The sequence below is a fragment of the Saccostrea echinata genome, unplaced genomic scaffold (genome assembly GCF_033153115.1).
Source record: "Saccostrea echinata isolate AGI-Se365-2 ecotype Australia unplaced genomic scaffold, CSIRO_AGI_Sech_v1 ptg000083l, whole genome shotgun sequence".
Lineage (NCBI taxonomy): Eukaryota > Metazoa > Mollusca > Bivalvia > Ostreida > Ostreidae > Saccostrea > Saccostrea echinata.
Window position 1 is genome coordinate 1,552,369 of NW_026889832.1, and position 21,122 is coordinate 1,573,490.

General features: G+C 33.2%; 1 long non-coding RNA gene across 1 annotated transcript; it reads left to right on the plus strand.

Moving 5' to 3' along the window:
• The first annotated feature begins 18,809 nt into the window (after window positions 1–18,809).
• On the plus strand, window positions 18,810–19,422 carry LOC133176861 (uncharacterized). The gene is made up of 3 exons (XR_009719569.1): window positions 18,810–18,877; window positions 18,959–19,014; window positions 19,377–19,422. It is a non-coding gene; the product is annotated as an uncharacterized LOC133176861 (long non-coding RNA).
• The last annotated feature ends 1,700 nt before the right edge of the window (window positions 19,423–21,122 follow it).

Here is a 21,122-nt window from a genome sequence, read left to right on the forward strand (position 1 = left end):
GAAGAAAAGAACAATGATCGTTCTCAGATCATGCTATTGCTTTCAGAATCAGTTGTGATATGCAAACACCACATGCAAATAAACTTGAAATATTTTACATAAATAAAGGAAGGTGACGATGGAAATGCTGAAAACACCCTGGTCATACAGTTTAGTTATTAATTATCCATTATCATTTAAAGTCAGCAAAATATCAAAATATGAAAATATTTCCTAAACTTAAAAATGCTTCCTTTATTGTAAGTCACCTTTAATTTTGCCATATTTTATTTTCTCGCAATTTTCGCGATATGGTCTGCTCGCGAAAATTTCATTCTCGCGTATATTTTTATTTGCATAGGATATATAACAAACATTCGTGTAAATGCTGTCTCGCTTATCAATACCAATATCTATCTCGCGAAAATAAGGTGTCGAGAAAATTTGGTGATGTACAGTATTTTTTTTTAATAATATGAATTCTTCTTAGAACAGTTATTCAAAGTATCAGAATTTTCTCCTTATGTATTAAAAATTAATATTACTACAGTCAATCTTTTTTTTTCAGTGATACTCAAATTAGTGTACGTTTGTAAAAATTATATTAAAATCATATTTATTAATGCTAAGTACAGATGACACAAACATTTTTTTTTCTTTGGAGGAGACTAACTATCATGTCACAGTTTTAGAAAAGTGGATAATTCTTTGAGTTTTCTCTTCTAGACTTGGAGAATGTAATACTTCCATATTTCCCCCCAAAAGTACACAACTAGAGTAATCATGGAAAAATTGTTTCATCTTCATTCATTTTACCTCTTTTTTCTCCAAAACTGTTTTCTATAAAGGAGCACAGAGTGAACTGATATTACATTTACTCAATAACCTGTTGTATTTTCTTGCATAAAAGAAATGATACTTGGAAAGTATTAGTTGATTCTTCAATAAACTTACAAAAATGGAAAATCCCACTCAGTAAAGGTTTACAGTTAAAAATAAATTTCAGAATATGTTAGCTTGGTGCTACAAGTGTAATATAAACTTTGAAAAAATATACCAAGCCAGGTGAATTTTATTAGGAAAAGCAAAAGGGTAAAAATCAGACGTCTCTTAAGCATCATCATTGGTTTTTTTTAACTGGACTGAAGGACTAGTCACCGTCAATATATTTTTTTTATATCAGATTCAAATTTCAGTCCTCAAAATGTCGCTTTACATTGTAGGAAGCAGAGAATATACATAATTCCCCGTCGATCGTAATCCATAATGTTCCTCACCGTCTGAATTTAATAGAGAGTATTTTTCTTCTTTCAGTCATCGAAAGATTGTGTGTTCGAATCACGACCGCGACTGACCTAAGTCGGTAAAAAAATAGGTAGTAACTGTTCCTTTGCCAAGCGCTCGGCACCTTGAAGTGAAAGGTGCGGGTCCTTCGGATGAGACCTTTAAAAAGGAGGCCCCTTGTCACAGTAGGCGTTGGCACGATAAAGAACCCTCACTGCTCAATGGCCCTGAGTGCCGAGGATTGGTCTAAATTTGAAGCCCTTCACCGGTATATGGTGACGTCTCTATGAGTGAAAAATTCTCGAACGAGATGTAAAACAACATTCAATCAATCGATCTTTTTTCAGGCCATTCATTTTCTGTGTGGAGGGTGAAATATATTTTGCTAATAGTGTACTTGTTCCATACGGAATAAAGAAAGAGATGGGAAAGAGTAATCTCGTATTTTTATATGTGTAATTATTATTTATTTAGTCTAATTTTAGAGCCATTCTTATAATGTTAGCTCCATCTCTCATGCATACCTAATGTTTCATTAAGGGCAGGCAAGTGTAAATCCTCTATACATGTATTAAGAAAGCAGTAAGGACAAAAATATAGAATTATTTTGTTGTATCACAGTCTAAAATCATTTTTACATTTACATTTGGTGCCTAATTGTCAGATTTTTTAGAAAATGTACAAAAGTGAAATAAGGTTAAGATATAAAAGCAACAGAAGTGACGGAAAAAGACTCAAAACCCAGCGTTAAGTGTAGTTATCCTTTGACATATTACAAACATTTTGTTTCTGGTTTAACTGATATAAAATTGAGTTTTATGTTTTGCATATTAAATGAGAAATAAATGCAATTGTAATACATGTAATTATTTGAGTAAGAGAACCTTTTTTTCCAGATCTTGCTTATCAAAAGCAATTGTTCTCCGAATGAAACTAATTCATAAATGTTAAATTTAAAGGAATTAACAATGATGCAAATGTTGTTTTTTTTATCCTAACATAACATCACAGGAACTACATAATTTAGACTTGCCATTCACGTCAGAATAAAAAAAAATTAAGAACCAAATGAAAATCAGGTCTCTGTTTTGATTCGAATCATTTTCATTAACCACAATTGAAAGAAATTGGGAAGATTGTCTTTTCTTCTTTTTAATTCGTTCACAAATTTAATTGTGCTTTATGGAAGACTTCCTATACATTTTATCATATATTATGTTAAATTATATTAAATTATATCAAAGACAGATAAAAATTAAATACATGTACATAAAGATAAGATTTATACCTCATAATGAGAGGAAATAAAGAGTAGTGCTGCCAATATCACATGACAAATATTTTGGTTAACCCTTCCACGTCTGACAATCATTCCAATTTACTCTGAAATTGAAAAGCCAAAAGCTCATTAATTAACCATGTCCAACTCTCTCTCTCTATCTCTCACCCACACCCACCTCTCTCTCTCTCTCTCTCTCTCTCTCTCTCTCTCTCTCTCTATATATATATGTATGTATGTATGTATGTATGTATGTATGTATGTATGTATGTATGTATATTTCGAAACACTGTGTGAATCACAAAGACAGAATGATACATATATACAAGAAGTTAAACAAAGAAAAATCTCCTTCTTTGTATGAAAAAGTATTACTTTTATACTTGAAACTTTGTTTTTGTACCTTAATCACAAAAGTAGTAATAATATTATTATAATATATTGTTTTTTTTTTTTTTGAAAGATACAAATTCTATCAATAAATCATACCGAATTTCCTCTCTAATATTCCACGTGTGTAGTACAGTTTATCAACTAGTTATGAACATGAAATGGTGACGTATAAACTAAAAATAATCCTGTTTTGTAAAATCTAGATCATTCGATTTTAATTTTTTTTTTCAAGAGTGTGTAACGATGCTTTACAAATAGGATATGATTCAAATATATAGTTGAATGATAGTGAATCATGAAGGACATTTGCTACCCACAGTGTTAAATTACATTCACTGAACCCTTGAAAATTTATCTATATTAAGTACGCTTTTAGAAAATAGAAATACTAAAAGGACATAAATGTAACTTACAGGTCTTCGATATGCATGTTTGATACTCCAATCAGTTCCCTGCCATTAGAATTAAAGTGCAGAATGTTAGTATTAATGACATTAAATAGGCACAAGAGCACGCACTAAAAACTTCGATAAATATTCTAGATCACTTAAATATATACATCCTGTTTTCAAGCAGAAACCTCCAATACTATTTTTAAAATACAATCCAGAACGAGGCTTTGTCAATAATAGATCACGTTTCTGAATAGCTGATCCCATTTAAATGAGAGAGGATATTCTGCCCTCATTGTGACGGTTCAACTTTTAAAGTTAGGAAGCATAAATTTGAAAGGAACTTGTAGCTTTTGCAAAGGATAGTTAATTTTCTATAAAAAGATAATTCTGTTATAAATGTTATTGTAACAATGTGCAGAGAATTTGTACTTTTTTTTAGGTAGCTATATTATATTGTTTAATACTTTTGGACATTACATGGTGCAGTTTTATACTCAAGTAAATGTATTGAGACGGCAATGTCACAATCATATTCTAATACCATTTACACTTTCTGATATCGCTTAGAATTAGAATATATGCAAATACAACGTATTATATGTACAGTAAACTACTCACTCGTATTATTGAAAGGGAGGGGGTGGGGGGTCTACTGCTTCTTCTACACAATCATTTTTTCCCCACAAGAATCAACAGTATTTTTTTCAAAACAATTCGATAATTGGTTTACATACTATCAGGGGAATTTTTTTTGTATTGAAATTTTCAGGAGGAAAGTATCATCAAAAGTTACTATAACTTTAACTTTATTGGAGAGTCTTTTAAACGCTATTTACAGTGTACCCAGTCACGCTATGCAATGAAATCAACTGGCCGTGAATATTTCTCCTGCAGTTAATTGTGAATATAGAAAACGATGGGTGTTGTTTTCATCATATTATTTTCGTTAACAGTAGGTCAAGAACTACGCACGTTAACTCTCAATTCCCGCCTACATTTTATACCCATTTAATTCAACTCTAATGTCAATTTGGCCGTAAAATCTTTATTAAATGCAAAGAGCAGTTCAATAGTAATTGATTGATAATTTTAATACCCAGTGTTAAATAGTTAATTACCCCTACTTCCAGCTCTTTAAATAAGGGGGGTAGACGATATTTTTCATTGAAATCGGGTTTTAACGCATCACCACATTTTTAAATATTCTTGGATATGAATAAATGTTCCTTAAATCTTTTCTTATGTTTACTCATATAAAATGAAACATATAATATTAATAAAATATTATGTTTTAGTTGTCAACCCCTTTGAAATTGGTGCAAAAATAAGCAATTTTTTAGTTTTTCGTCTATAAAAGTTACAATACTATCGTTTGCAGTTCTTGAACAAAGTTAACTTTTCTGGCATACCTATTTTACTTTTCTTGGTCAGCCAAAGTCTAGTGCAGGTTTTTTAAAAATGTAAATCATATACGGTACCAATTTTGATGCACCAGACATGCATTTCGACAAATCATGTCTCTTCATTGATGCTCAATCCGAAACGGTGGAAATCCAGAATATTTACGTAAAAAGACTTTGAAAAGCTGAAGAAAGGTGTCATAGACTGGAGCCAAATACGTAGAGGGATCAGAGCTATGCATGAGGGTGAAGATCCAAAATTTTGAAATATTTCTTTTAATTTTACCACATCAATTAAATATCAATTAAATAAGAGGGCTGTTATTGAGACATTATTGAGACATTGTGTATATTTTTCATTCTAGTGAACGTCTTTCGGAAATTGAAAATTTGCACATACATTTAACATTTACTAAGAATTAACAAAAGCAAAAAAATATTTTAGAAATATTTTCTTTCTTCTTTTTAATAGTTTATTAATGTGTCAGTGGTAGGGTACCCGGCGCAGTCTTCAAATCAGATATTGAAAATTTGCAACACCAACGTTCAGATTCCCGTTGCACCCATAGTAAGAGCTAAAATAATTTTTAATAATATTTATGTATATAACTTTTCAAGTTTATTTTGACTTCATTTTGTGCAAGTTTGTTAGAATTTCGATCAGATATACGGAGATCATGAATGAATTTATTAAGCGCGGTATAGAAACCTGATAACGACGACAAAATAGATTTTGACGTCAAAGGCGGCCGAACGAAAAAACTAAAATTTTGTGTAGCGCTAAGAGAACTTTTTTTCCAGACTAAACGACCTGCTTAAACAATAACATAGAGAAAAACATGTCTAAGGGTTTGATTTTTTCATTGGTTTATATTTTTTGTCTTACAAATAATTCAACCAGAATAAAAACAAAAAACCGGATAACCGTTAATTATTACGGACTGAATAAAGTTGACCTGTATAGCATAACTTAGTACTGCATGATGCTAAGTCAACCTTTATTTGAAACTTCATGTATATTTTACACTTGGGTAGCAGCAGCACACATTTTATTTTTTTTTATTTTTGTAAAAAAATCGATCAAGAAAAGAGACACTTGATTTTTGGAATGTATATGTGATAACAGAGAAAGAAGAGAAAACGTTTCTCGATCGTTTCACATGCGAAAACATCTTTGGCTGACCTGACGTTAAAATGACGTAGCGATGCTGCACCCGGTCGATAGACATATGCATGTTCATGATTTCAACCGAACTTGTCTTATTATCCTATAAATTAGAAATTTTGCACATTTGGTTTTTTTTTTACTTTATAAATGTTGACGAATTTTCATGAATTTGTTCTTTGTGGAGTAAAGGTAAATGTCTCAATTTCCGAACAATCCTCGTATTTTTGGATTCCATATTTTTCAGTAAGGAAGTACTTATCTACTTGGCTGTAGAGACCCTCGGGGACTAACAGTCCATCAGCAGAGGCCTCGACCCAGGGGTCATAATGTAAATTATATACGATTATGATGCACCAGATCCGCATTTCGACAAATTATGTCTCTTCAGTGATGCTCAAGCCGAAACATTAGAAATCCAAAATATTTACGTAAAAGACTTTGAAGAGCAGAAAAAAGTGCCTTTTTGTGACGAAGAGAGAAAATAAAGTATCTGTTGTCCTTTATGTGCACCATGTTTCTTCATTTAATGAAGTGATCACTGGCATGACATGTAAAGTATGTTAACATCAAATGTCGTTATGCGGTTAAATGACTTAATTTAAATGGAATGATGGAAAATATATCATTGTGATAATAACCTTTCATAGTTTATTTAACGGAACAACTTGATAACGAAAAAATTATCCCTTCATTTCGCGTCAACGTCGTTTGTAAATCGAAGGTAAAATTGTATCATGTGACCAGCCCACCATTCGACTCAATCCGACTAACCTTAGCAAGTCGAATGAAAATTGAATAAAAAATCGCATCGTGTGATCGCGCCTCAAGAATATGAAAAATAAAAATTAATTCTCTTTTTTTCTCTTTCGAAGGGTGGGGCAAAGAAACAGGCGATCCTTAAAAGGAGAGTTTAAACATATAACTTTTTCACTTTGTTTAAATGTACGTGAAGAACGAGAAATACTTTTAAAACACAGATACATGTATACACATCTAATAATGTGTAGTAAACAGGTCGAACATGCATAACAATTTTTAGTGACGAGATATAAATCTAGCCTTGACATAAGAAATTGCTCTTCTCTTTACAGTTATACTTACCAAGGTTATCTCTGACATTGTTGTTAGATATCATTCAATATAATTTAAATCCGCTGGGTCATCCAAATTCCGGTTGTAGTAATATACATTTCAAGGTTGCCAATTGGAGCTTTATTCCCTAAGAATTTGTTTTCAGTACAAGGGGTTCAATTTACATTTTAGGAGCGCAAGGAAGTAGGTTCTTTTTATGCATAAAATTACCCAGTCTACATACCAATGAATTGGTCAAGACCCTATGTCCAATCTTAAATACCGATACAAAGTAGAGACTTGGTGCTTTCATTTCCTATAGAAAATTATTTTAAAGTCAAGGTATCAAATGACGGGTTTTGAAAAATTGTTACGCTCTTGAATTTTACTGAAAAATATCTTTTGTCAATGAGTACTTTCAGCGAAAATAAAAACATGAGCTCACCCCTCCTTTCAGAAAATATATCCTGTTTTATAATCCTCAAAATAGTTTATTTTTCATTATATCTTTGCACTCTTTGGATCAGAGTTTGGGCTCTAAACAAAATGTAAAAAAAAGTTTAAACTTTTTGCCATTTTTGGAGGATTTTTCAGGATTATGGCAGTCACAATGCGTTACCTCATAATACATGCATGCAGACTAGGGAGAAAATTACGTCATTTTCAATAGATATACAGTCACAAAGGGTCCATGTGATACTTTATATATTGTCATTTAAAACTTATCTAAAACTGGGCATTTTCAAAAATTCACAAGTCCAACCCCCCTCCCCCCCAAAAAAAGACCATAAGGTAATATTCTCTTTGTTTCATTATCTGTTATAAAATAAAGAAATCAGAAGAATAAATGTGTATTTGATAGAGTATGGTAACTTCTCTATATAAGTGACAAATTCTCGAATGCGACATAAAGCAACATACAATCAATCAATCCTTCTAGGGCATAGATCTTTCTCCAGATCTTTCTGTTTCCAGCTCTTATTAGGTTTTCCACGTCCGTTTTTTTTCTTGTCCTACCCCTCTTACGATTTCAGTGGGAGTTCGATGTTGTTGTTTTGTCATGCCATTTGATCTAGAGGATACGTCTCAGATATGAGTTGATAAACGTCTGGATCCTGTTTGTTGTTGAAACAGAGAGCTTTAAATAAAAGATACCACAGAATCTGAAATATCTGTTTCGTATTTGGATATTTTACTAGAAAAAGACGTTACTGGTAACCAAACAAAAACGCTTTTTGATAAACCTGATGACTTCATTTTTTTCAATCGACAACGTTCCTTACTTATGTAGCAATATACCCTTATTACCTGCTTATAGATTTAATGCCTCTCAGTTGATTCGAGATGCAAGAGCATGCTCTACATAAGAAAATATTTTTAAATGAGGCAAACTATTGACAAACTCATTGATGATACAAGAATATCAACAGTCTCGTTTAAAGTAATCATTTCGAAAGTTCTATGGTCGATACAATGACCTGATCAGCAAATACAAATACAAATACAAATACAATTCATCAATAATTCAAATGCTAAATGTTGTCTTTTGATACTAATCATTATTATGTTGTTTAAAAATCATCAAAATTGATATATGTTAGTGAGTTTGTTTCCATGGCAATAACCCTAAGTTTGTTTAAAGCTATAAAGAAAATCCAACCGCGATTAAAAAACCCACGAATAATTGGTAGAGTTTATTATTTTAGGAATGACTCTCATTCTTGGCCAAATTATTCGAGTATAACCTGGTTTTCAAAGTGCGTTAACGTGGTCCCAAAATTAACGCACTTTGAAATTTTTTTTAATGTGCGTAATTTTTCACAGTGCGTTGTAACAGTGCACATCAATAAACCCATTAGACAGTTAAACAAAAATATATAAAAAAATATATTGTGTGGCATGGTAATACTTTATTCAACGAAGACAGTAATATCGTTATGGTAAAACAGAATAGTCCATAGAATAATTAAAAAAAAAAGACAGAATACAAAAGTCACTAAAAAGTTAATAATTGCTATTAACAATAAATAATTACCACTTCATTTATGGGAATCATTGGGTACCTCTAGCGCGAATGGTCTGTAGAGGCGAACTGTCCCGCATTCGTGTACACGTATATCATGAAGAATTTCTAAACACGTTGAAGTTCATTATAAGCTTCATGGAAATACATATACAGGGATATGGAGTGATATATAATCAACTTAAGCAAGATTGATCGCAATTATAGAAACTAGGAAGAAAATGATGTGTCATGTAATCAGAATTCATGTCATCTGTCATTAAATTATTTATTAGTTGCTGTCAGTTCATTATGTACTCAACATTTACGAGCATACATGAGGAGTATGAAAACTGAATCGTTTTGGTTTATATATTATTTGAATTGTCTAGCAAGTTTTGGAAAAAAAAAGGAAAATAACATATTTTTAGGTCACCTGAGTCACTCAAGTGACCTATTGCTATCTGTTTTCGTCCGTCGTCGTGCGTCGTCCGTCGTGCGTTAACTTGTGAACATTTTTAACTTCTTCTCTAGAACCGCTCAACTAATTTCAACCAAATGTGGTATATAGCATCTATGGGTGAAGGGGAACAAAACTTGTGAATTTCATTGTCCCTGCCCCCCCGCCCCCCCTTGGGCCTGAGGGGTGGGGCTGAAACCACCAAAAATAATGCAATCTTTAAAAATCTTCTTCTTTACTCCTGACATCAAGCAGTCAAACTGTTGGCATCATTGTAATAAGCATTGAGCCTTCTACCAAAATTCTGAAATTCATGGCCCCAGGGTCAGGGGTTCTGGCCCCAGGGTGGGGCTATATAGATTATATAGTGAAAGTGCATTATTTCTTTCAAAATCTTCTTCTCTGCTCCTGGGTATTAAATAAAGGAACTAAGTACATAGTTATGAAGAGCAAGAGTGCCTCTTCCAAAATGTGAAATTCATGGCCCCAGGGTCAGGGGTTCTGGTGTTAGGGCGGGGCTCTATTGATTATATAGTGAAAATGCATTAATTCTTCGAAAATCTTCTTCTCTGCTTCTGGATATTTAATAAAGTAACTAAGTACATAGTTATAATGAGCAAGAGTACCTCTTCCAAAATTGTGAATTTCATGGCCCCAGGGGCAGGGGTTCTGGTGTTAGGGCGGGGCTCTATTGATTATATAGTAAAAATGCATTAATTCTTTGAAAATCTTCTTCTATGCTCCTGGGTATTAAATAAAGGAACTAAGTACATAGTTATGATGAGCAAGAGTGCCTCTTCCAAAATTGTGAAATTCATGGCCGCAGGGGTTCTGGTGTTAGGGCGGGGCTCTATAGATTATATAGTAAAAAAGCATTAATTCTTTGACAATCTTCTTCTTTGCTCCTGGGTATTAAATAAAGTAACTAAGTACATAGTTATGATGAGCAAAAGTGCCTTTTCAAAAATTGTGAATTTCATGGCCCCAGGGTCAGGGGTTCTGGTGTTAGGGCGGGGCTCCATTGATTATATAGTGAAGAATGCATTAATTCTTTGAAAATCTTCTTCTCTGCTTCTTGATATTTAATAAAATAACTAAGTACATAGTTATAATGAGCAAGAGTACCTCTTCCAAAATTGTGAATTTCATGGCCCCAGGGTCAGGGGTTCTGGTGTTAGGGCGGGGCTCTATCAACTATATAGTGAAAATGCATTAATTCTTTGAAAATCTTCTCCTCTGCCCCTGGGCATTAAGGTGATAAACTAAGTACATAGTTATGATGAGGAGGTGGGTCTCTTCCAGAATTGTGAAAGCCATGGCCCCTGGATCAGGGGTTCTGTTGTTAGGGCGGGGCTCTATTGACTATATATTGAAAATGCTCTAATTCTTTGAAAATCTTCTCCTCTGCTCCTGGGTATTATTTAAACAAACTAAGTGCATGGTTATAATGCATAAGGATGCCATTTCAAAAATTGTGAATTTTATGGCCCCAGGGTCAGGGGTTCTGGTGTTAGGATGGGGCTCTATTGATTGTATAGTGAAAATGCATTGATTCTTTTAAAATCTTCTTCTCTGCTACTGGAGATTATTTAAACAAACTAAGTGCATGATTATGATAGACAAGGATGCCTCTTCCAAAATTTTTAAATATATGACCTCAGTTTTTGGGGCTCTTGAGGAGGGGGGGGGGGGGCTCTATTGATTATATAGTGAAAAAGCATTAATTATATCAATTAATCATTAATTAATCCTGTCTGCTCCTTAGTGTTGAGCTGATAAATAAATTGCTTAGCTATGATGAAAATGGGAGCTTCGAACAGAATTTTTAAATCTTGTGGTCCTAGGGTCAGGGGTTCTGGCATAACGAGGGGGGGGGGGTTGATAATATAGTGGAAAAGTGTTAATTCTTTGAAGTCCATAGTTATGATGATGAGGGTAACTCTTCCAAATTTGTAAATTTCTTGACCCTTGGTCTTGGGTTCTGGTGTTAGGGTAAAGCTTTGTTGAATCTGTAGTGAAAATGCATTGTACCTGTGAAATTCTTCTCTGCATCTGGGCATATCGGAAGCCAACTGAGTAAAAGTTTAAATGATATGAGTAAGCGTATTTCTACCAGATTTTTAAACATCTGGACCATTCGTCTAAGCATTCTAGTCCTGGACAGGGCTCTATTAAATTGTATTCTACTGAGAGAAGTTATTCCCCTTTTCCATTCATCTTTGATAATTAATCACTGTAAAAAATGTATTTGAAAGGTTAATAGAATAAGAGAATTATGCAAAAATGTTTATCGTATAATTAAAAAAGTACTTTCTTAGTTTTAATAATCAGGTAGACCTGTAAGTAATAGATAAATAAAAATGAGACAAAAATAACTTATCTTATTAAAAGTTCTTCAAAGACCATAAGAGAGGTCAATGCTAGAGGACTTAATATGGGTTTAAAAATAGTACAGAAGCACTAATAGTTTGTTAATAGTCTGCATGGTGATAGTGTTAAGTGGGGGACAGATTAGAACTTAATTTATGAGTTGATACTGAATACTAGACTAATTATTTTGTTAATCCTGATCTTCCTACTTCTCTTGCTTTAGGGCAACAATGCTTCATCTATCAGTGTATTTAACTTCTAAATTGTTGTATTATACTCAGGTGACCGTGGGCCTCTTGTTGTATTTCAGACATTTCTTTCGCCGATGGTCAGAAAACGCAGATGGTACAGCACCTTACTGGAATTTCATGGGTCCTAGGTTCGAATCCTGATCCTATCCATCGTATTTTTGTCCTTTCCTATCAAATTTGGTGCCTTACCATGCCCCGAAATTGTCTGGTGAAAGACCCGTCCACGGACGAGTCCGGGTTTATGTCTGGGGGTGGGGGTGGGGTGGGGTGGGTGGGTGGGGGGTAGAAGACTTTCGGGAAGGAAGAATGTAGCGGTTACAGGTGTTCGCCAGTCGCTGGCCCGATAGCTCAGTTGGTAGAACACCTAAATAGATATTCAGAGAGCCCGGGTTCGAATCCTGGTGTGCTTCGTCACATTTTTCTCTTTTTCTCTGTTACACTATAATTAGATTTGTATCTTTATCCACACATTTTATTCTTCAGATTGATTGATGGATTGTATGCTGTTTTCCGTCCCATTAGAAAAATTTTCACTTATATAGAGACGTCGCACCATATACCGGTGAAGGGCTTCAAATTTTTGACCTTTAATCAGCACTCAGGGCCATTGAGCAGTGAAGGATCTTTATCGCGCCTACGCCTGCCGTGACAGGGGACCTTGGTTTTTAAGGTCTCATCCGAAGGACCCACAACTTTCACTTCAAAGTGCCGAGCGCATGGCGAAGGAACAGTTGCTACCAATTTTTTAACGATTAGGTCAGTCGCGGCCGACATTTGAACTCACGACTTCCCGATCACGTTTATTCTTCAGAGTTCAGTCGGAGAAATGAAAAAAAAACACATCTCTCAGACAGGAAGTTGTCAAAATATTATCCTTAAGGTAATAGCATGAACCACAACCTACACGATACAATCAAAATAAAAATGAATTTATAAACGCAAAAAAAAAAAAAAAAAAAAAAAAAAAAAAGATTTCATGTAAATGAGAAAGAATATCAAAAGCGAACCCTAACACAACAAAAAAGATCTGAAACATAAATTCCTTACTGAATATATATGCATAGATATACGATATAGATGCATTTGTTTTTGAAAAAAAGGTTCTACTCTAAAAGTGTAAGAGACTGAAATCCAACTCACTGTTCTAAACTGCCTTTCTATTACGCATATTTCGAGTTCTATATTATTGTAAAGCACTTTGGAAAGACGATACCCATCGTTGTGTTCATCTTAATATTTTTAAAAGTATTTTATACAACAGAATGAATCTTTAATTCGAAAATCAAATAGATAGGGGATTATGTATTTATATTTTTGTTGATAATATTCGAATTTTAAAGATTTTATAGACTTGTGACATTTTTGGAGGGAATTATCCCTCACATCCTAAAAAAGTAAATCGTATTTTTTTTTTTAAATTGAGATAATATCATTATCTCATTATATCATATTTACGGAGGTATTTCCAAGAGTTTGTATTGTACATACCTGTAAATCAACTAAATGTTGTCAAGTACATTCTGCTTGTGCATAATATAAACGCATAATACCAATCCTCGCTGTTCTCTAATTAAATACATTACTTTATACGAGTATGATATTCTGGAATCAATTTCCTCATATGACGATAATCATTGAGACATCACCTATAGGGACATGCCTTGATGATCAGGAAATTTATTATATTTTTTACACATAGACCCCTTTTGGTACATAGATTGTTATCAAAACAAGGAAAAAATCAACCATTTGGAATATCAATACGCTTCTCATCAATGTGTTTTACATTTTTCATGCATATTCGAACTTTTAATAAACATTGCAATCATTCAATATGATAAGGTAATATATATAACTATCATTATTAGCAAACGATCAAAATTTCGTTCCATAAAATCAGGTCTGGTTCATGATGTTTTGGGGATACCAAATACTTCACAAGAAACCTGTAGCATTTTTCTAAAGTTAGACTTGCCCATCCCCAATTACACCCCAAAATATTGAAATGCATATATATTTAAATCAAGAAAAACTATAATATAGATTCACGTTGCTGAAATTGCATCAGCCGGGCTTAGAGTAGCGTGTTTAATTAAGGTCTTCCGTCTTCAGCGGAAGACCTTACTGTTATTCTTAGGTTTTCATTACACTATTTTTATTATTATTGTTTTTTTTCCTTACCGATTTTGTGCACTCGAGTACTCGAAAACGGCACGCCCAATTGTTATGAAACTTTTAGGTCTGATAGAACATCAAAAAATCTAGATATATATTTTTTTGTTTTAATTATAATGACGTCACTTCCGGTTCGGAGATTTCCGTGATTTAGTGATTTTTGAGGTGTCACTTTGTCCGGCAGTTTTCTCATAAGTGCTTCCAGATAGAAACATGAATTTTTTCAGCAATGATAGAGCATTATGTGTAGATGTGACATACGCATTTTTCCCCCAGAAGTACCGCACGTTGGTGCTCGCTATGGTCCGAAAAAGGTCCTATCGGGAAATTTTAAAATTTCTATGACTTTTTTTTTTTTTACAGTTTCTCTTTACCTGTAAATATTTTGTTAAAACATATAGAATAAAAGTAGTGCGGAATATCCCGATCCTTCAAAGAATATCAAAAAAGGGGCTGGCCCCTTAAATTAGGGAGCTAGAGGGGCCGAATTTTTTTCCTGATAACTCAAAAAGTATTGACAATTTGTAATCTGAATAACAAATTCAATTTGTTATTCTTCAGAATAACAGATAGCAGCTAAGGAGATCATTAAAAGTCGTCGAGACAACGTCACGTCCGGTAAAACCGGAAGTAGCCGTAGTCGTAAGTGACTCATTTTTGCACACATGACCGTAGACGTCTCTCGATCTCGATCTCATCTGCTTGAGAATTGGACGGAAGAGTTATTTGTTGCTCGTCTAGCTATTATTATTATTATTATTATTTTTAATAAAATAGTCTTTAATTATTTGTATGTTCTTCTGCTTTATGGATATACAGTACCGACCGGACACAACCTAACATCAGAACGAATTCAAAGTTTACCCCGGGTTCGCTTCCTTGGCTCTCTCGGAGTCCGCTGCGGGTCCGCTTTCAGAAATTTTGGGACCGCTCTGAGTGCGCTTCGGGTTTGCTCTGCGTTCGTTCGGGGTCAGCTCTGTGTCCGCTAGAGCGAACCCGGCGTTCGCTTTCCGGGTTCGCTTTACGCACTCATGCGTGAAGCGGACCCCTCTTTAATCTTGCCGCCAATAAGCCCTGCCCCTTGTATATTCCAAATACAGTAGTGCAATCGATCATTGTTGTTTTTATGGTGATCGAAACATGTACATGTAAGTGGCAATATGGAGAACGTTGATATTTTTTAAAGAATTTCAACGTACATTCGATGTAGAATTATCACTTTTATTTTTCATAACTTACAAGTATATCCAAAAAAAAAAAAAAAAAAAAAAAAAAAAAAAAAAAAAAAGAGAGGAAAAGGTGTTGAATTTATTTTCGATGTATCAGAATTGATGAGTATCTTAACAAAAGAAGCTTTCAACTTTATTTGTTAACATTATTCATGCGTGAATAGTTTTAAATCAATTGGAACTTCCAATTGTAATTGCAATTGCTAAATCGTAATTTAAATGTTTGAAAGACAAACAACTGAATTATGATCTTATCTATGAAATAGCTGAGACATACTGTACACGTAAAATGCTAAGATGCTTTTTTTATTTCGCAGTTTACATTTAAGCTAGGCTGTCGTCCATTACATGTACATGTAGGTCTTGATAATCACTAAAAATTCTCATACAGTGTGACTTGAGTTTCGTTTTACAGACCATTTTTATTTAATTCCATGCTATAAATCATTGTTTTATAGGGCGAGTTTAACGGAAAACGTATAAAAACAACAACTAATAAACCAAAGCAAACAAACAGACAAAAACTAATAACTGGTCCACTGAATCATGTAAGAATATATTATTTTTTAAAAAATTATTTTACAAATAAATGATCATATAAATAGTTTGTGTTTCTTACTGGTTCATGACCCCACCCCACTACATACATGTACATACTGGAGCGGCATGTTAACAAACAAAATTCTAAATGTTTAAAAATAAATAAAAACAAGAAAGAAAACAAACAAAACAAGAATTCAATAACTGTAAACTTCGCATGATTATGTAGATGAAATTAAGATAATAACGCCCGATTTTTTTTATTTCTATGAGCCCCCACACCTCTCCGTACTCGAATTTTTTTCAATGTTTCGGTTGTAGCGATTTTAATTTCAAATAACATACAGTGCTCTGTCTCTCTCTCGAAAAGCTATTTTACTGATTTTCAGCATTCAGGTTGCAGCAAATTACATGAACATGTACTCTTCATGCAACGTACAAAAGAACTATGACGTTTCCAAATTTACAAACAAACAAAAATAATAATTATAATTGTATTTCTCATTGATAACGTGCACAGACGAGGTAACTTAAGGGACATGAAGGTTTTATGAAAGGTTCGAATGTAAGCCCTTCACCGGTATATGGTGACGTCTCTATATGAGTGAAAAATTCTCGAACGGAACGTTAAACTACATACAATCAATCAATCAATCAAATGTAAGGGGAGTATATACTCAGGTATACTGTTACTATGGAGACAGTATGCATCCAGCTAGCAAGTGTCAATTAAAAAAAATCCCACCGCAATTGCTCTTAGCACCAGCAATATCTCCGAAACAAGTGTATGATTACCGACACGTAATGACCCTAGCTTCACTTTGAAACTATAATTTCTAAAGTGTTAAAATTAAATAATTATGACAATTAAAACAGTTCAATTACAGGTGCCTATGTAATGAAAAAATAAATTACGATTTCGTATTGAAGTATCTTTGCAAGTTTAATTTACTAATGTTGGTATTACGTGTACTTGTCATGCACAAGAACAAAACGTACACGTCAAGTATTTTTTTTTTAAAATAAAAAGTATTTCGAAAATTACATGTAGTACATGTAAGAGGTTCGTGTACATGTACACCTGTATAGATATATCGACGTGAGGGAAAGTGATAAGCATTTTCGTGCTCTTTGGACCGACTTGCAATTCGTTACAAAAATTCAAAAACATACAAGGTCTACATGTAGGATAATTAGAATTGACAAAATAATCTTTCCCTGTATACATGTATTTAAATGAAGCTATTTATTAAATTTTGGTAAAAGATTAATAAAAAAAAAATATCATACTAGTTTAAAAAAAAAAGAGATTTTTTTTCCAATTTACGAATTGACATAATGCACATTTATACTGTATAATGTACATTTAATTTTTTTTTCATGATCAGTTACTGTAGATTCCTAAATATACGCGAGAAATTAATTTTTGCGTAATGACGCGAGAAGCACAACTCGCGAAATAAAACTACTCGGTTTCATTTTTATGGTGCTTAATGTATGCAAAATCTCTAGATAAATCACCCATTCGCGATTTATTGTTCTCGCGATTTGACGCCCTTGGGCCATTTCGCGATATTAAGAACTAGCGTAAAATAAGGAATCTACAGTATTAAGATCGATAATTTCGATGTTGATCTGGATAAATTAAAACGAGTATGTAAATTGTAATAATAAAAATAAAATAATTGAATTAAAGCACGTAAATGTCCTTATACTGTATTTTGAAATACCGGTATTGAAATTCTATAATTTGTCGAAGACCTTTTTTTGTTTATTCTTTTCTTTTTTTTTAGTAACAATTGTTATAACCAGTATTATCTTCTTTTTTTTTTCCCCTTTATACATTAAAGTACTTATTGTCTGATAAATTTACGCAATGTATATTTATATATAAATGGATTTTAAAAATATAAAGAAAATAAATATGTAACTATACATGCATTTTATCACTTCCTCTGATTGACAGACCTGTTTGGCATGTTGATTGGTCGACGAGCTGCTTGGTTAATCGATAATCCTGATGGACAGCTCTGTTACGCAACACCGAACGCGCGTTCGCTTTCTGGGACCGCTACTGTATTTGGGGTTCGCGCTCAGCGTTCGCTCTGGGTCCGCTCTTGGTTAGCTTCGGGTTCGCTACGGGTGCGCTCCGGGTTCGCTCGTGGTCAGCCTAGCGAACCCGAAGCGAACCCAGAGAGCGAACCCAGGGTGCGCTCTGGGTTCGCTTTCTGTCAGGTTGTGTCTGGTCGATACAGTATGAGAAGATAGCAATTCACTTGTACATGCACAAATAATAAATTCATGTGAGCATTTTGTGGCAAAATAACCAAAGAAGGCAAACGAATAAAATCCATTATAATGCTGTAGTTAATTTCAGTGAAGTAAAGTCATAGATATAACCAGATCTTTGCTGCTTTCTTAAAGAAATGTCCATTTTGGTTTAAGAACGATAGTTAAATATAACTATCGTTCTTAAACCATAATGGACATTTCTTTAAGAAAGCAGCAAAGATCTGGTTATATCTATGACTTTATCACGAGTGGAAATTAATAAAAAAAAACTCCGGATTTTATCATATATTCATGTTTTGCAGGAAGATTGTAAAAACATAACTATACTCGCATCTAAAACAATAAAACAAGGTTAAACAACTGTGATTTTGATATTTTGAGTTAAGACGGAAATAAAAAAATGTAGTCACGTAATCACAATACATGTTTGACATTCAAATTTAATCATCATAATATACTGCAGGTTATAATGATTCTTTTGTTTGTCGCCAATAACTGTACGATCAGTATTTGCAAATAACATGACGGGAAGGTGGAATGCTTCATCATTTATGCTTGTCTTTTATTTGCCTTATATAACAAGCTTCTTGTAAGTAGCTTCAAAAATAATTTTGACATGTTTTTTTAAATGTCTAAATATTTACCTACATGTACAGTTTTCATCTTTCAGAGTTTCTAAATGTTTATTTGGGGAAATGTATGATATGGCAACCAATTCTTGTGTAGGTAAGACTCACGTGTAAGATATAACTCCGAACTTGTTTAGCCTTAAATAATTTAAGCACAATTCTTTATTTTTTTTAAATTAGATGCAATATCTATTAAAAGAAAAATTCTTTCTATAGCCAGCAAAAAATGATGATATTTGAAAATAAAATACATACTTGAAGACCTTCCTACAATACCTTCAGGTTATTTTAAAAAAGAATCCAACTTCTCAAATCTGATCTAAAACACAAATAATTGGATAATGAAAACCTTCACACTACGCAAACTTGAAATCTTTATCACTCTAAAATCAATTAACGATAAAGAGGAGACAAGAATTAGTTTGATGATTTTTAATTATTTGTTGTCGTCTATGTAAGGTTGTGAGAAGGGATATTCTGGACCAAATTGTACCATACGTTGTCCATGTTGGATATGGTAAAGCCTGCCAGCTTACTTGTAGATGTGTGAAAGAGGACTGTGATGCTGTGAGGGGATGCATATACAGTACAACAGGGAAAAGTATGGGTTTTTTTCTAACTATGTATGGCACTGACAATTCAGTTCCATTGTATGGTATTCTAGACGTTTTCACACGTTTTTTTTTTGTTTTTCAGTGTTTTCGGGATTTTCAATCAGATTTAAGGCATATTCATTCTTTATTTAAATCTATCAAGAATTGTTAATTTGATTGGGACTCACGACATATATCTATAACGACTCCAATTATTTACCAAATGTATTTCTGTGTTTAACTTTTCTTTAGGACGAAGAACAGAAACTGAGAGAAAAATGTTTCTGAGGACTGATTATTTTGGTATGGATCTCTCAACTCCTCTTCCGATACAGCTGAAAAGCTTTCAAAGTACTGATTTACTAACACATGGTAATCATGAAAACGAACAATATAAAACTATAACTAGACAAACGGGAATAGGGGTTTTATCAAGTGTATTGATTATTCTTGTAATTTTGTTTGCTGCATTCATTTATTCAAGAAGAAAGTATTGCCAAGAGAGCAACGAGGAAAGGTATGAAATTCATTATGAAGACATTAAGTAAAAACGTAAAGCATAATGTCAACAACAGTTTATGTTATAATTTCTGTGAACTAACGCCCTTTTATCTGTAGCATTCGTACTTGCAAGCAGTATTGAAATCATTTGTGTAGTAAATATACACAATTCAGAATTTCTGCATGACTAGATTGCTCATTTTTAGCGAAAAGCAGGGTTCTCCATCATTTCAAATTTCACTGTGGTGCAATACTTAAGAGAGGTGCTAAAGAGCTAAAGCCACGAACCATCAAATTTGGCCCTGTGTTTTTCACAAAAATAAAGTTTTGATTCAACAAGAGTCCTATACATTAAATGTTAGAGGACAACATACTTATTTTCCATACGTAACTTGTTTTGTTAAATAATGCGCCATTAGGCACGTGCGACGGTTGGAACATGCGATGGTGTGATAAAAGCGTTAAAAAATGCCGATTTTTCGACAGATTTTTCCAAAGTAAGTTGTGGCCACAGTCAAGAACAACTTTTATACTTACCATAGATATAGATATTGCCGATACAAATCTTTATGCTTATTATCGTTGTTGTTCGTGGGTGTGGCCAATATGAAATTTGATTTTATATTTAAATTTTGATGCATCAAATAATCACTAATTTGTGAATCAATCGTTAACATTTAATTCATACAACAATAAAAAATTATAAATTTCACAAAATATGCGAAAAAAGCAATTTATTGTTCGTTTAAAACGCTTATTGTGGAAAAAAAAACCTCAAGAATAAACATTTTCTAAAATAAATATCTGGCAAAACATTTTTTTTATTGTGAATACATGTAGGTCCATTATATATGACGTTACTAATAATACGTCAGTTATGACGTCATAAAGGCTCTAAACTATTTGGAATGTTGCTGAAAAGTTTTTATGCTCTGGAATGCTGTCATTATTTGTATGATTTAAGCCCAACTGGATGATACCATCAGATTATTAATTATCAGAAATTCACGCCAAATTGTTTTCTTTACTGCCCTTAACACACCCACCCCACCCCCACAATACCTGCTATTTTAAAGCTGTTATTAGACCTACAATTTTATATTTAAGCATT